Raw genomic sequence first — 15,545 nt, forward strand, 5'->3', positions numbered from 1 at the left:
TGTTTGGGACTGAATTGGGAGAACAGCTGCTGCCTCGGCTGCCTGGATACAGAGGAAGTGCACAGTGCTGGGCCAACTCTCCTCTGAACTGAGTCCTCCTGGGTCAAACAGATTCTCCCTGAGAGCAGAAAGGGGCTCCCTAGTTCATGGGCCCCTGGCTCCTGTTTCTTTCTCTGTGGCAATTATGCCCTACCAACCCTTCCCTTCAAGGGGCTCAAGGTGCCACTCAGGGTTCTCCTCCCCCCTGGTTTTAATCATCTCCACAACCATGCAAGGTAGGTTCAGCTGGGAGATGGTGGCTGGCCCAAGGTGTCACCCAGTGAGTTTCATGGCCAAGCACAGATTCGAACCCAGCTCTCCCAGGTTGTAGTAGTCCAAAACTCTATCCACTACAGCACACAGGCTCTTAAAATGCTGGTTCTTGGGCATCCCTGCTGGCAGCAAAAAAGGCTGGTGCGTCCAGTAAAGGTAAAGGGACCCCTGACCATTAGGTCCAGTCATTGCCGACTCTGGGGTTGCAGCACTCATCTCGCTTTATTGGCCGAGGGAGCCGGCGTACAGCTTCCGGGTCATGTGGCCAGCATGACTAAGCTGCTTCTGGCGAACCAGAACAGCTCACGGAAACGCCATTTACCTTCCCGCCGGAGCGGTACCTATTTATCTACTTGCACTCTGAGGTGCTTTCAAACTGCTAGGTTGGCAGGAGCAGGGACCAAGCAACGGGAACTCACCCCGTCGCAGGGATTCGAACCGCCGACCTTCTGATCGGCAAGTCCTAGGCTCTGTGGTTTAACCCACAGCGCCACCCGCATCCCTGGTGGATCCAGTAGCTATTGCCAAACACCCATGATCTCACTGCCCCCAATCAGTTCCCACATAGCTAAGATTCAAAGCAAACAGACGAGGTTGGCTCTCATTCCCCGGGGAAACAGGTGAAGCAGCGATGGATGGTTACAAACACACACCGTTTCCTGAAGCAGCTGCGAACAGCTTGCGCAGGGCTGAGGGGCTGTTTTCAGTCCTTACAAAGGAGCTAGGATCCTGAAAAGACAGGGGCACCGTTGTGGGCATTTCCCATCTCTGGGCAGTGGGTTTCAGATGTGCTTGGGCTCTCGTTGAAGGAGCCGGCACACAGCATGCCCAGACCACTTGATCCAGCATCAAGGCTTGGTGCCCAGGTGGCCTCAGAGGCTAGAGGTGCATAACCCCAGCTAGGGATGTCCTGCCAGCTATGGCCACACGTGAAACACAGCTCTCCTGCTCCCCCCTCGCCACCTTGGAGGGCACCCTCGCCCTTGCCTGCGCTACCTCTTCCGCTTGGCACCCATGAGGGCTCCTTCCTCCTAGCCTCCCCCCCCCCGCCTCTCCCATGCCTTCATTTTGGCAAGTCTTCCCCACTCTGCTTGTGGTTTCCATGGTGACCTTGCTTAAGATAAAACGGGCTGCTCCTCGAGTCAATCTCCCATCTCTGTGTGCGTGTGCATGTGTGTTGCGCATAGCCAGGCACACACACACACACACACACACTCCTCTCTGTATCTGAAGAAGTGTGCATGCACACGAAAGCTCATACCAAGAACTAACTTAGTTGGTCTTTAAGGTGCTACTGGAAGGAATTTTTTTATTTTGTTTTGACTATGGCAGACCAACACGGCTACCTATCTGTAACTTTCCCAGGGGAGACCACCCTTGGGTGCCCAAATCCATTCCTTCCATGAGTACCTGAGACCGATGGAAGGCTTCAGACTTCCTTTGCTCATTGCACACCTGAGAACCTTGAAGGTCCCACAGAGGGATCCAGCCAGACAACACGCAGCTGTCCGTCATGTGCATAGGCGGGGGAGGCATGGGCCTTGGACTCTATGGTGTGAAACACCCCATAGTACAATGTGCAGAAGACCCTCAGGCACCTTTGAGGGTGAGTTGTCAGGCTGCATGGTGAGATGACCTGTGAAGGCAAGCGGCCACCACTCTGCAGACAGAGGTTGGTGGCAGCAGTGGGTCAAGGATCGCTCATAGCAGGTGTGCTGGGCCCAGGGGTGACCCGAGCAACACGGTCCAGGTCTGGTACCAAATCCAAGGGTTCCGTGAGGAGTCAGTCCAACAGGGCCAAGACAGGGGCCGCCTCAGCCTCCCCTGACCCAACCGGTAGTGGAGCAGCTGTAAGTGATGGCCCAGCTGGAGGCAACGAGGTCATCCCCGCATCTGGAGCCAGGGCAGGCTCAGGCCCCTGACTCGGCCCAGCTGGTGCTTGTTGCAGGGGAACCTGTGCAGACTGGGACTCTTCAGGATCAGGCCCCAGACTTGGTTCAGCTGCCACCTGAGGCAAAGGATCTGGTGCAGACTGAGACTCCTCTGGCTCCGAGCCCGAGCCCGAGCCCTAGGCCATCACACCAGGGGTGGAGGAATGGGGGTGCGGTGGGGGCAGGTCACCCTGGGTGTCACCACTGGGGGGGGGTGACAAAATGCTGGGCGGCACTCAACGTGGGGCCTGCAGCGCGCCCGAGCCATGCATCTCACCCGGGAGTGATGCAGTGGCTTGGGCACCCGCAGGCTCTGTGCTGCCCCAAATGGTCCGCCCGCTGCCTCCTCCTCAGCTGTAGGGCGGCTGAGTGGGAAGAGGCAGGCAGACTCCTCTGAGGCCCCACGGAGTGTCCTGCCTGACTCGCCCTGCTCCGCAGACGGTTGGCCCCACCCCTAGGCACAGGGCATGCACGCCACCCCAGGTGCTCGATCGCCTTGGTCTGCTGCTGGCTCCTAGTGCCTGTCAATGTCAGACTTTGGGGGCTTGGCTTCCTCCCCACTTGGCTGTAGATAAGCAGTACAAAGAGAAAACAGTCTCTTACTAGCAACAGAAATGTTTAATGAACACAGCAAAAGAACAAGCGACCATTCTCAGAGTGCAGGTGAACCCAGTTAGGATTCCACCCACTTCCCTCTAGTCACTTCCATCCTTTCCTCTCCTAGACACCTGATTTCTCAAGCATTGAGCCTTTTGTGAAGCCACCTTATCTAAGCTCCTAGCCTTGGGAGTGAGAGACTGCACATCTTCCAGTGAGAGAGAGTCGGCTAGCTCACTCTCCTCCCATTCTTCTTGCTGTTCACCTCCCAGTTCCGCCCAACTATTGCCTTCCGAACTGTGCCCCTCAGCAAACCGCTGTTCCAAATCAACACTACCCCACTACTCCTATGGAGTTTCAGGATCCTGGCCATAAGCAGGGAGAGGAGCAGGCTCCTTCCACTCATCAGAGTTGTACTCCTCAGACTGGTCTCTGATAGTCGGCTGCCTTGCACTCCAACCCCACTGGCCTGGAAAACCCTCAGTGTCTGTACCAAAAAGGAAGGAAAGTGGAGCTAGACCCCAACCCTTCTAAGAGATCCCTGCTCTGATCTACAGCCCCATATCCTTCATAGCACCAACACAGGAAAAGCACTCTGTATGCAATTGAGGAAAGCAGTCTGTACATGCTCAGAACCTCCATTCTTTTTAGCATTGCAACCATTTAACAGTACGGGGCTTACCTAGATTCTGGAGTGCAGCTGAGGCCCAAAATAACCACTTCTACACCCACCATAATGTAGAAATAAACTTGCATCTGTCAACTCACGCAATGAAGATTCAGACAGGATTTGTAGGGTGAGATTGGACTGAGCAGTACAGAAGAAGCCCATTCTCTATGTGCTGGGCCCGGGGGTTAACCCAAGCAACACGGTCCAGGTCTTGTCCTGAATCCAAGGATTCTGTGAGGAGTCAGGCAGGCAGGGCCAAGGCAGAAAACCAGGCAAGGTCAGGCACAGGATCTCACGCAGGTTCTGGCAAACAGCAACATTGCTCCCGCAACCTGAGGCAGGGTCCGACAGCCTTTTATCTCTGACGGGGTAACGGCCGGTCCTGACCCCCTGGCAACTCACCTCCCTGTCTCGCCCGAAGGTGAGCACTCCTCCTGCGAGTACTCAGGTGTCTCCTTCTCTCAGACCTCAGTCTCTGCAGCTCGGGAGACGTCAATGGGTTACTAGACCCAGAGGCCGCCTCAGCCTCTCCTGACCCAACTGGTAGTGGAGCAGCTGTAAGTGATGGCCCAGCTGAAGGCAACGAGGTCATCCCCACATCTGGAGCCAGGGCAGGCTCAGGCCCCTGACTCGGCCCAGCTGGTGCTTGTAGCAGGGGAACCTGTGCAGACTGGGGCTCTTCAGAATCAGGCCCCAGACTAGGTTCAGATGCTGCCTGAGGCAAAGGATCCAGTACGGACTGAGACTCCTCTGGTTCCGAGCCCGAGTCCCAGGCCATCAGACTCTATAGGGACACATCTATAAGATTCACAGCTCATTTATCCATGTGGAAGAGACAACAAGCTGTGTAAAGCACACTGGTTTGTGTGGAAGAACGCATTTGTGCAGGCCTGGTGTGGCTGCCTCAGTAGTTTCAAACATTACTGGGCCCAGACTGGGTAATGTTGGACTTGTTTTCTGCTGCTCCAGAGAAGCGGACACGGAGCTATGGATCCAAACTACAAGAAAGAAGATTCCACCTAAACATTAGGTGGAACTTCCTGACAGTAAGAGCTGTTCGACAGTGGAATTTGCTGCCAAGGAGTGTGGTGGAGTCTCCTTCTTTGGAGGTCTTTAAGCAGAGGCTTGGCAACCATATGTCAGGAGTGCTCTGATGGCGTTTCCTGCTTGGCAGGGGGTTGGACTCGATGGCCCTGGTGGTCTCTTGCAACTCTATGATTCTAGGATTAGAATCATAGAACTTTAAAGTTGGAAGGGACCCTGAGGGTCATCTAGTCCAACCCCCTGCAATGCAGGAATCTCAACTCAAGCATCCATGACAGAGGGCCATCCAACCTCTGCTTAAAAACCTCCAAGGAAGGAGAGCCCACCACCTCCCGAGGGAGACCATTCCACTCTTGAACAGCTCTTAGCACCAGAAAGTTATTCCTAAGCTTTAGTCTGAATCTCCTTTCTTTTGACTTGAAGCCATGGGTTCGAGTCCTACCCTCTAGAGCAGGAGAAAGTAAAGCTTGCCCCATCTTCCATGTCACAGCAGTTTAGATCCTTCTTAAATCGTGGTGCCCAGAACTGGACAGAGTACAGTGGTGCCCCGCAAGACGAACGCCTCGCAAGACGGAAAACCCGCTAGACAAAAGGGTTTTCCGTTTTGGAAGCGCTTCGCAAAACGAATTTCCCTACGGGCTTCCTTCGCAAGACAAAAACCCATAGGGAAATCTCCGGGACAGCGGGGAAGCGCAGCGCGTCTTCCCCACTGTCCTCGGACCTCCTCCGAAGGCTGGCGGTGGGGCGGAGAGACCTTCTCCCTGCGCCAGCCTTCGGATGGCTGTCCTGAAGACTTGCGGTGGGAGGAGGGTTTTCCTTCCCACCGCCAACTTTCAGAATGCTGTTCTGAATGTTGGCGTGGGGAGGAAAAACCCTCCTCCCACCGCAAGCCCCGGGAACAGAAGAGAAGCGCTGCGCGCCTTCCCCTCTGTTCCCGTACCTGTCCTGAAGGCTTGCGGTGGGGAGAAAAGCCCTTCTCCGCACCGCCAGCCTGGCAAGCGGTCTCCATAGGAAGGCATTAATTGATTTTCAATGCATTCCTATGGGAAACCGTGCTTCGCAAGACGAAAAACTCGCAAGAAGAAAAAACTTGCGGAATGAATTAATTTCGTCTTGCGAGGCACCACTGTATTCCAGATGTGGTCTGACCGAGGCAAAATAGAGCGCTGCTTTGACTTTCCTTGACCTGGACACTAGACTTCTGTTGATGCAGCCTAGAATAGCATTGGCCTTTTTTGCTGCTGCATCACAGGGTTGACTCATGTTCAGCTTGTGGTCCACCGAAACCCCTGGATCCTTTTCACATGTCCTGCTAGTGAGCCAGGTGTCCCCCATCCTATATTTGTGCATCTGGTTCTTCCTGCCTAAGTGCAGAACCTGGCATTTGTCCCTATCGAAATTCATTTACTTAATCAGTTTGTTTGTGAATGGACTGAAATGCTACTGATTTAATAAATCCATAAGAATGGAGCTGCAGGGTTGCTGTTATTTTTAATCTTAGAATATTCTAAAAACCCATACAGTCATACCTTAGTTTTCGAACAGCTTAGTTCTCGAACATTTTGGCTCCCAAACACCGCAAACCTGGGAGTGACTGTTCCGGTTTGCGATCTGTTTTTGGAAGCCGAATGTCTGATGGGGCTTCCACGGCTTCTGATTGGCTGCAGAAGCTTCCTGCAGCCAATCAGAAGCCACACTTTGGTTTTCGAACATTTTGGAAGTGGAACGGACTTCTGGAATGTCTTCCGTTCGATTTCCAAGGTACAACAGTATTAGGAAAATATTTTGATTAAGCCATCCAAAAGATTACAGAAGAATGCACAAGTTTTTGGGTTCTGCATGTGATGGCCTGGGATTCAGGTTTGGACTTGGAACCAGAGGAGTCTCAGTCTGCTCCGGATCTTTTGCCTCAGGCGGCATCCAGAACCTGCCTGAGACCCTGTGCCTGACCTTGCTTGGTTTCCTGCTTCATGTCCTGCCTTGTCCCTGTCAGACTAACTCCTCGCGGAACCCTTGGATTTGGAACCGGAATGGGACTGCGTTGCTCTGGTTAACCCCCAGGCCCAGCACACTGCAGAACTCTTCGTGGATTTTTTTTTAAAAAAAGGCTGATGTTGAAGCCACAGAAACTGCACCAGGTTGGAGAAGTTGGCTGTGGAGGTGGGAGAGAGAGAGAGTTTAGGCGCAGTGGTAGCCCAATGCACTTTATGTAGATCCCTCCAGTGACTGTGGGCTTAGGGTGCTCATATCAATGAGGTACGTGTGCCAGAATCTCCCTGCAGATTGAGTCTGCTGCTAATTAGTATGTGTGCGGAGTGTGGGGGTGTGGGGGGGGGTTTCATCCCCGGCACCAAAAAATGTATTCCGCCGGCCTTGCTCCCGGAGCAGAAGCAAAGTCACACAGCAAGGGAGTGAGAAGGCGGCTGTGGAGCCTCCACCTCAGCCTGACTCACACTTTCTGGCAGGTGCCAATCACACAGCTGGGCATGACTCACTGCCATGGCAACAGAATTTGTGTCTGTGTGCACACTGGCCTGCGCCAACCTGGTGCACCAACCCAGATGTTTTCGGACTACAACTCCCGCTTGGCCTTTTGCGGCCAGCGAGAGTTGTGTTGCGGAACATCTGGAGGGTACCAGATTGACAGGTGCGCGAGCTTTCAGCGCTGTGCATCTGAGCCCTTTCCCTCTACAGGGAACCCACAGAGCTGGGAAAGTGCAAAATGTGGCGCAAAAGGAAGCCTGGCTGGATGATGCCTGCATCTGTGTGCGGAGTCTGTGCTATTAGCCCTGGTGCTGAGTCAACACATTTCCTGTGCATTTATCTGCTTGCTTGCGGAAGGGGTGGGGTTAAATAATAATAATAATAATAATAATAATAATAATAATAATAATAATAATAATTTATTATTTATACCCCGCCCATCTGGCTGGGCCTGCCCAGCCACCCTGGGCGGCTTCCATGGAAACCAAAAATAGAGTAAAATATCACACGTTAAAAACTTCCCTGAACAGGGCTGCCTTAAGATGTCTTCTGAATGTCAGGTAGTTGTTTATCGCTTTGACATCTGCTGGAAGGGCGTTCCACAGGGCGGGCGCCACTACCGAGAAGGCCCTCTGCCTGGTTCCCTGTAGCTTTGCTTCTCGCAATGAGGGAACCACCAGAAGGCCCTCGGCGCTGGAACTCAGCATCCAGGCAGAACGATGGGGGTGGAGACACTCCTTCAGGTATACTGGACCAAGGCCGTTTAGGGTTTTAAAGGTCAGCACCAACACTTTGAATTGTGCTCGGAAACGTACTGGGAGCCAATGTAGGTCTTTCAAGACCGGTGTTATATGGTCTCGGCGGCCGCCCCCAGTCACCAGTCTAGCTGCCGCATTCTGGATTAGTTGTAGTTTCCGAGTCACCTTCAAAGGTAGCCCCACGTAGAGCGCATGGCAGTAGTCCAAGCGGGAGATAACCAGAGCATGCACCACTCTGGCGAGACAGTCCGCAGGCAGATAGGGTCTCAGCCTACGTACCAGATGGAGCTGGTAAACAGCTGCCCTGTACACAGAATTGACCTGCGCCTCCATGGACAGCTGTGAGTCCAGAATGACTCCCAGGCTGTGCACCTGGTCCTTCAGGGGCACAGTTACCCCATTCAGGACCAGGGAATCCTCCACACCCGCCCGCCTCTTGTCCCCCAGAAACAGTACTTCTGTCTTGTCAGGATTCAACCTCAATCTGACTTTGCCGTCCGATGCTGGCAGGGGCTGATGGGAGTTGTAGTCCCAAAACATCCAGAGAGCACCGAGGGGGTGAAGGCTGGCTTAAAGTGAGTTCTGGATGCCTCTGTGCAATTTTTGCTGCTGCTGCTGCTGTCCTCTGCTCAGACGTGTAATGCATCTGGAAGATGCATATACCTGAAAATCTCAAATCCCTGGTAGAGGACAAGCATCCTTAGATCACTTCCAGGTTAGCCAAATTCTGTGTTCTAAGGGCATAATGTGAGCACACCCTTATACCCGGGTGCATAAGATTTCAATATTGCACACTTTGAGAATGGGTGGCATTGAATGGGCACAGACACACAGGATGGAGGGCAATCTAGAGATAAGGTGAGTGACCAAACCAGTTAGTTGAGATTTTGAAAACTCCCATTACTGAAGTGACTGGTGTTGGGTGTTTTCCTATAGTTAATTTTTAACATCTATGCAGCGCTTTCAGTTGGATGGGGGGGGGAAATGCTTTTCAGTTAATTGCTGCGAAGACGTTGCTGAAATGTTGATATAATGTTTTGAAATGCATTGCTGGTATCCTTATTGAAATGCTGACTGATTTTGCTGCTATTGTAAGTTTGTTTTGCCTAAATCAAAAGGAAGGATGGAAGGAAGGGGAAGCCCGTGGCAGTTGCCTAATTTGGGTGGTTTTTTGTTTTTAAGTAAAATATTAAATAAACTTTTGGTGATAATAATTTCATATCTTATTTTGAACTGCATTTTTCATCTTGAACTTTCTCCACGGGGCATGTACAAAACGCCCGTTCCCCCATTTTGTCCACACAAGACCCCTGTGGTGTAGGTCAGGCCGAAGAAGAATATGGAAAGGGTCTGCTCTGGACCCAAATCTCCCTGGCCTTATCTGACGCCATGCAACCCCACTTTGTAAAACTGTGCAAGTGCCACTTCTGCCTCAAGACAGCTTCCTGCTGGAAGCAAGTGAGCCTCTCATCAGCCCTCCAACTGGGGGGAATGACTGGCCTGCCCATTGATCCTTCTCCTTTTTACATCAAAGTGCTGCAGGTGCTGCTTCCAAGGTACAGTGGGACCTTGGTTCTCAACCGCCTTGGTACTCAAACAACTTGGAACCCAAACACTGCAAACCCAGAACTAAGTGTTCCGGTTTGCGGACATTTTTTGGAAGCTGAACTTGCTCCGTTTTGAGCTCACTTCCGATTTGAATGCCACACTTCGGTTTTGAGTGCCACGTTGAGGTCTGTCTGTTTTTGCTATTTATTTGTGGCTCTTATTTTTCGTTTTTGTGACTGGGTGGAACCCAGTTCAGCTACTGATTGATTGTGTGACTGCAGTATAGTGGTACCTCTGGTTGCGAACGGGATCCGTTCCGAAGGCCCGTTCGCAACATGAAAAGAATGCAACCCACAGGGGCGCATTTGCGCATACGTGGGTTGCGATTCGCCGCTTCTGTGCATGCACATGGCATCATTTTGCATATCTGCACACCGCAAGCAGCAAAACCCAGAAGTAACCCTTTCCGGTACTTCTGGGTCACTGCGGAACGCAACCTGAAAAAACGTAACATGAAGCAAACGTAACATGAGGTGTGACTGTACATTGTTTATTGTTTTCATTTTATGGATCAATGGTCTCATTAGATAGTAAAATTCATGTTCAATTGCTGTTTTAGGGGTTGTTTTTAAAAGTCTGGAACGGATTAATCCGTTTTGCATTACTTTCCGTGGGAAAGCGCGCCTCGGTTTTGGAATGCTTTGGTTTCGGAACAGACTTCTGGAACAGATTAAGTTTGAGAACCAAGGGGCCACTGTCTCTGGATCTGTCCTCCAGGAGCCAGCAGTGGCAGGCTCTCCGATGCAGCCGCAGCCATGGCGCTTTGCGAACTTTGTGCAGCCAGGGAGAAAGGAAAGTCTCACCAAGTTCTCGCTGACAAGAAGAACGTCTTCCTGTGCTTCTAGGAATAATGAGCCCCTGTCAAGATGGGCTTGGTGGTCCCTTTCCAAAGGGATTAATTAAGAGGCAAGCCCCGCCAGGATTCGGAGATGTACGACAGCCAGTGTAGCTCAAGGGCCGACAAGCAACCCTTGGTCCCCCTGCCCAGGCAAGCTGGGTTTGGGGCTGCTGCAGAGGCCTGAGCGAGTGGCTCCATTTCCCAGATTCAGTTTCCCAGCTGGAAAATGAGAATCAGTTAAAGCCCACCTTGCGGGGATGGTGTGTTGTCAAGCACAATGGGGAGTTTATGGAGGAATCTACTGCTTTACAGAAGGCCATCTTAACCATATCTGGCGCCGTGGTGCAAAGATCATCTCTCAACTCCATTCCCAGAAATCGAAACACTGAGACCTGTTCCACGCACTTCCCCTCAATAATCAGTGGCTGAATATTCAATTTACATTTCCTAAAGTCCACAATAATCTCTTTTGTTTTCTTTAAGTTAAGGAGTAAGTTGTTTTTCCTACACCACTCTCACAACTGCTCAACTTCCTTCCTATAGGTCTCCCTGCCTCCATCTCTTCCTATAGGTCTCCCTGCCTCTGTCTCTGCTGGGCTTCAACGGTACCCAAATGACCCAGCCGAGTTGCCTTTGCTTCACAACAGGGTTGCCTCTGAGCCGTGCCTCCTGTTTTTTGACTTTCCCATCGGATGCAAGGCTGAGCTTTTCCCTACACAGAGAGAGAGAATCCACCCCCGAGGACCCAGCCTGCCCATCTTCACCCCCAGCACGTATTCGCTCTTTCTGTCGTTTCCCTTGACTGGACACTTATTAAAAATGAGACTTAATAAGGGAGAGCCAGCCAAGCACAGCCACCTCCCAGATCCCTTAATCCGACTCCCTCGCCCGCTGCAGCCGGCTTAAGCGCCTCACGGCTGCCCTTGCTGATCCCCAGGGGGGGCTGCCAATGAGAGCTCCCCTCTCCGGTCGCCAACCCCTCTCCCGGTCTGCCTTGCCCCCCCCCCCGTTTGCTGACAGAAAGAGCAGAGTGACAAAACTGCACTCAGCTTTTCCCACGGCCCCCAAAGCGAGAGCAAGCTGGCAGTGAGAGGAGGCACTCTGCATATGTTCAGAGGAACACCTCATCCTTCCCCAACCAGGCGCCCTCCAGATGTTTTAGACTGCAGCTCACACTGGCCTACGCTTGTTGGGGCTGATGGGGGTTGTAGTCCCAAACCTTTGGGGTGCACCGGGTTGGGAAAGGCTGCCTTCCCCCTTCCAGGGAACTGACGGCAATAGGCTCTGGCTGGTGCAAATCCAAGGGGAAGAGGGGTAAACTCAGGGAGACAGTGCACCTGCTTGGCATGCAGAAGGTACCAGGTTCAATCCCTGGCATCTCCAGGTGGGGTTGGGAATGTCGCCTGTCCTGAAACCCCAGAGAGCCACCGACCTTCAGCTAAGAGCCAATACAGTGCTACCTCGGGTTAAGAGCTTAATGCATTCTGGAGGTCCGTTCTTAACCTGAAACTGTTCTTAACCTGAGGTACCACTTTAGCTAATAGGGCCCCCCACTGCCGCTGTGCCACCGCCACACACTTTCTGTTCTCAGCCTGAAGCAAAGTTCTTAACTCGATGTAATATTTCTGGGTTAGCTGAGTCTGTAAGCTGAAGCGTCTGTAACCTGAGGTACCACTATACTGATCAAAATGGACTGATACAGTGATGACCACCAACTTTAAAAGAGGATTAGACAAATTCAAGAAGACTCTTGAGAGTCCTGTGGACTGCAAGGAGATCTAACCTATCCATTCTGAAGGAAACCAGCCCTGAGTGCTCACTGGAAGGACAGATCCTGAAGCTGAGGCTCCAAGATTTTGGCCACCTCATGAGAAGAGAAGACTCCCTGGAGAAGACCCTGATGTTGGGAAAGATGGAGGGCACAGGGAGAAGGGGACGGCAGAGGACGAGATGGTGGGACAGTGTTCTCGAAGCTACAAACATGAGTCTGACCAAACTGCGGGAGGCAGTGGAAGACAGGAGTGCCTGGCGTGTTCTGGTCCATAACTAAATGACTAAACAACAACAACAAAAAGGCAAATTTGTGGCAGAGAGTGTTCTCAACTCCTGCTGACAGTCACACAACCAAGCAAGTGGGCACAGAGCTTGCCAGCTTTTCCCTGGTCCTGTCCTCATGCCTTTAACAGCAGCCTGACACACAGAATTTATGTGGGTGAAGCTTTTCTCATCCTTTCATCTCCCTTGCCAAGTTAAACCTTCAGTCTGTTCCTGCTCTCCAAGACACTAGAGGAGAGAGAGAGAGAGAGAGAGAGAGAGAGAGAGAAGGCACAGCAGCCTTTGAGTGGCAAACGCCAGATCTCGCTTCATGGCAGGCCCAGGGACAAAAGGAAGACACCCCACAGCCAAGGCAAACTTCTCCAGCCCTGCTGGACTTTCTGTTTTCCATCTGGAGTCTCCCAACAGTCAGCTTCGGTGGGTGCCCACCAGAGGATTTCTCCACCCACTTACTGCAGGCCAGGCATGATTTTAAACATTTATTGTGGGATGTGATACATAGATAGCAGTCAAGTACAACATGCCTTGTTTTCCCTTAGTGGACATGCAAGGGGATGTAGATGCAGTGCAAATCGCAGTAATCTAGCCCGGAGGTGACCGAGGCGTGTGTTGTTGTGGCCTGATCCACATCCTGCAGAAAGGGGCTCAGCTAGCACACAAGTGAAAGCTGGGCAAAAGCAGGCCACCTGGGCACCCGAGAGCACTTCTGTTCCTTCAGAGCAAGTTCAGCCTTATCCCGAACAGGCTGTACCTTCAAGCCTGAATTCATCCCAGATGAAGCCCTGCCAGGCCTCCTCCAACCTTCCTGGCTGGGACTTGAAGCAGGGTTTGTGCTAGAAGATGGTTCACAAGGGTGCAGGTCATGCCAAGGCACCTGAGGGGATGGCAGAAGCTCAGAGGGTGGCAGCACCTACCTTGGCAGCAGGATCCCAATCAGGGTCTGGCAGGCCTGTGCTTCTCCTTGAACGTTGCCTGTCCCTCAAGGTAACTGGCAGCGCATGTCCTGGCATCAGGAAGGGACCGCTGGGCTGCGGCAGGGCAGAATGGGTGCCTTGCATGCTCAGTCATGCCCGGCTTCCCAACGGGTGGCTTCCTGGGGGAGGGGGCTGGCAGTGGCCAGAGTGGAAGCTGGAGCCCATCAGGGTGGCCCTCCCTGGAAAGAGTCTCTGCTGGCTGTTCCCTAGGAGCTGCCTGCTGGAATCCACCCCCACCCTTTGCACAAAAAAGGCCTTTCAATGTAGATGGGGGGGGGGGGGGACAGGCACGCAAGGAAAGGAATCCCCCTCCCACGCTTCAGCGACGGCTGCCAAGGCACTGGGGCCATCAAACTGCCCATTCAGCCGGTGCCCCTTTGGGTGGCTGCTGCAGGAAGGGTGATGAGGAATTGGCTGGCACTGTGCCCCCCACAAAAAAAATAAAATCTCCCACCACCACACATCCCTGTTAATCTAACTCAGCAAACTACAAAAGGCAGCCGGGGAAATGCCCATCTTTGCACTGAAGCGCTGTGTGTGTGTGTGTGTGTGTGTGTGTGAGAGAGAGAGAGAGAGAGAGAGAGAGAGAGAGAGAGAGAGAGAGAGAGAGAGAACTAAGCTAAGAGGAAGGCACGCTTGGCAAATCCACACCGGGATCAACTCCTGCCCAGAAAACTATGTCCCCGCTGTGGAAGGACGTGTGGATCCAGAATTGGCCTCTACAGTCACTTACAGACTCACTGTTAAGAACATATTCATGGAAGACAATCTTACTTGGCTATGAGTGATCGCCAAAAAAGAACATGCACATCTCTCTCTCTCTCTCTCTCTCACACACACACACACACACAGAGAGAGAGAGGGAGAGAGAGAGAGAGAGATGCGCATGTTCTTCATTTTTGGCTTCTTCTTACTTTCCCTCTTAAAAGACTGGAACAAACATCCCCTTTGCATGTCCACTCTAGGCAAACAAGGAATGTTGTACTTGACTTCTACTGGTGTATCACACCCCGTTTCGAGTTCTTCCAGCCCTCAGATTCCACCAGATTGTTGAAAGACCCTCTAAGTGGTTTGTGAGAGGTCCAGGGGGCAGTAACACGAGAACAGGGCCTTTTCTGGGGTGGCTCCCTGTTTGCGGCATGCTCTCCCCAGGGAGGCTTACTTGGTGCCTTCTCATCTCTGTCCAAAAGGGGCTGGAGGTGGTGAACCAGCCAGAGGCGGAGACCAGCACTCCTGGCCACTGGGGTAACTGTGGCCTCAAGTGAAAATGTTGGCTCCAAGAGACACCCCAAGCTCTGGCCCTGCTCCTCCCAGGGGCCTGCAAGCCCACCCAGAACAAGCTGTCACCCCCACCTCTTGGACTTGAGAACTTGGAAGACACCCCACACCTCCGGCTTTCCAAGATTCAATTTATTGGCCCCCACCCAGGCAATAACGTTCTAAGCTCAGGGAATGAGTTTGCTACGGGATGATATAATCTGGAGACATGTCCCCTCTCCCCACAGACAGCCCATTAATTCTCTAGGAATTTTATCTCCCCCCCCCCCATAAATTTTTATTGTTTTCTTTAAGTATTCTTTTTCCAACAATCCGTACCATCACAATATATTCTCTTTGACTCTGCCGAGTCTTGACTTCCCTCCCTCCCTTCAGTTGGTATATTTATCACATTCTTATTGTGTATATTGCTCTTATAGCTCTACTATTTTACATTGAAGGTATTATTCCAGTCCTGCTGGTGTATTTAAGTTTTTACAGTTCTCCTTTAGGTATTCAATAGAATTACTCCAATTGTTCTTGTATCTCTGGTCCTCTTGGTCCCAGATCCTCCCTGTCAATTTGTCAAGTTCCGCAAAATCTGTCATCTTCACCTGCCACTCCTGGATGGTTGGTATATCTTGTGTTTTCCATTTTGGGGCCACAGACCCTAGGACTTGCAGATCAGAAGGTCAGCGGTTCGAATCACCGCAACAACGGGGTGAGCTCCCATTGCTCGGTCCCTGCTCCTGCCAACCTAGCAGTTCGAAAGCACGTCAAAGTGCAAGTAGATAAATAGGTACTGCTCTGGCGGGAAGGTAAACGGCGTTTCCGTGTGCTGCTCTGGTTCACCAGAAGCGGCTTAGTCCTGCTGGCCACATGACCAGGAAGCTGTATGCCGGCTCCCTTGGCCAGCAAAGCGAGATGAGCACCGCAACCCCAGAGTCGGCCACGACTGGACCTAATGGTCAGGGGTCCCTTTACCTTTAGGGTTCTTGCGGCGGTTTTGGCATACAT

The 15,545-nt window shown here is 52.2% G+C and overlaps 1 protein-coding gene across 1 annotated transcript in view; it reads right to left on the bottom strand.

Moving 5' to 3' along the window:
* SHANK3 (SH3 and multiple ankyrin repeat domains 3) overlaps nucleotides 1–13,336 on the bottom strand; it is a 487,858-nt gene extending 474,522 nt beyond the window's left edge. Inside the window, exon 1 of the mRNA XM_081879612.1 lies at nucleotides 13,212–13,336. The gene's annotated coding sequence lies outside the window, so the exon portion shown is untranslated. The remainder of the gene's footprint in view (nucleotides 1–13,211) is intronic.
* Nucleotides 13,337–15,545: the final 2,209 nt, after the last annotated feature.

This window comes from Podarcis erhardii, assembly GCF_964252035.2.
Source record: "Podarcis erhardii genome assembly, chromosome: 10".
Lineage (NCBI taxonomy): Eukaryota > Metazoa > Chordata > Lepidosauria > Squamata > Lacertidae > Podarcis > Podarcis erhardii.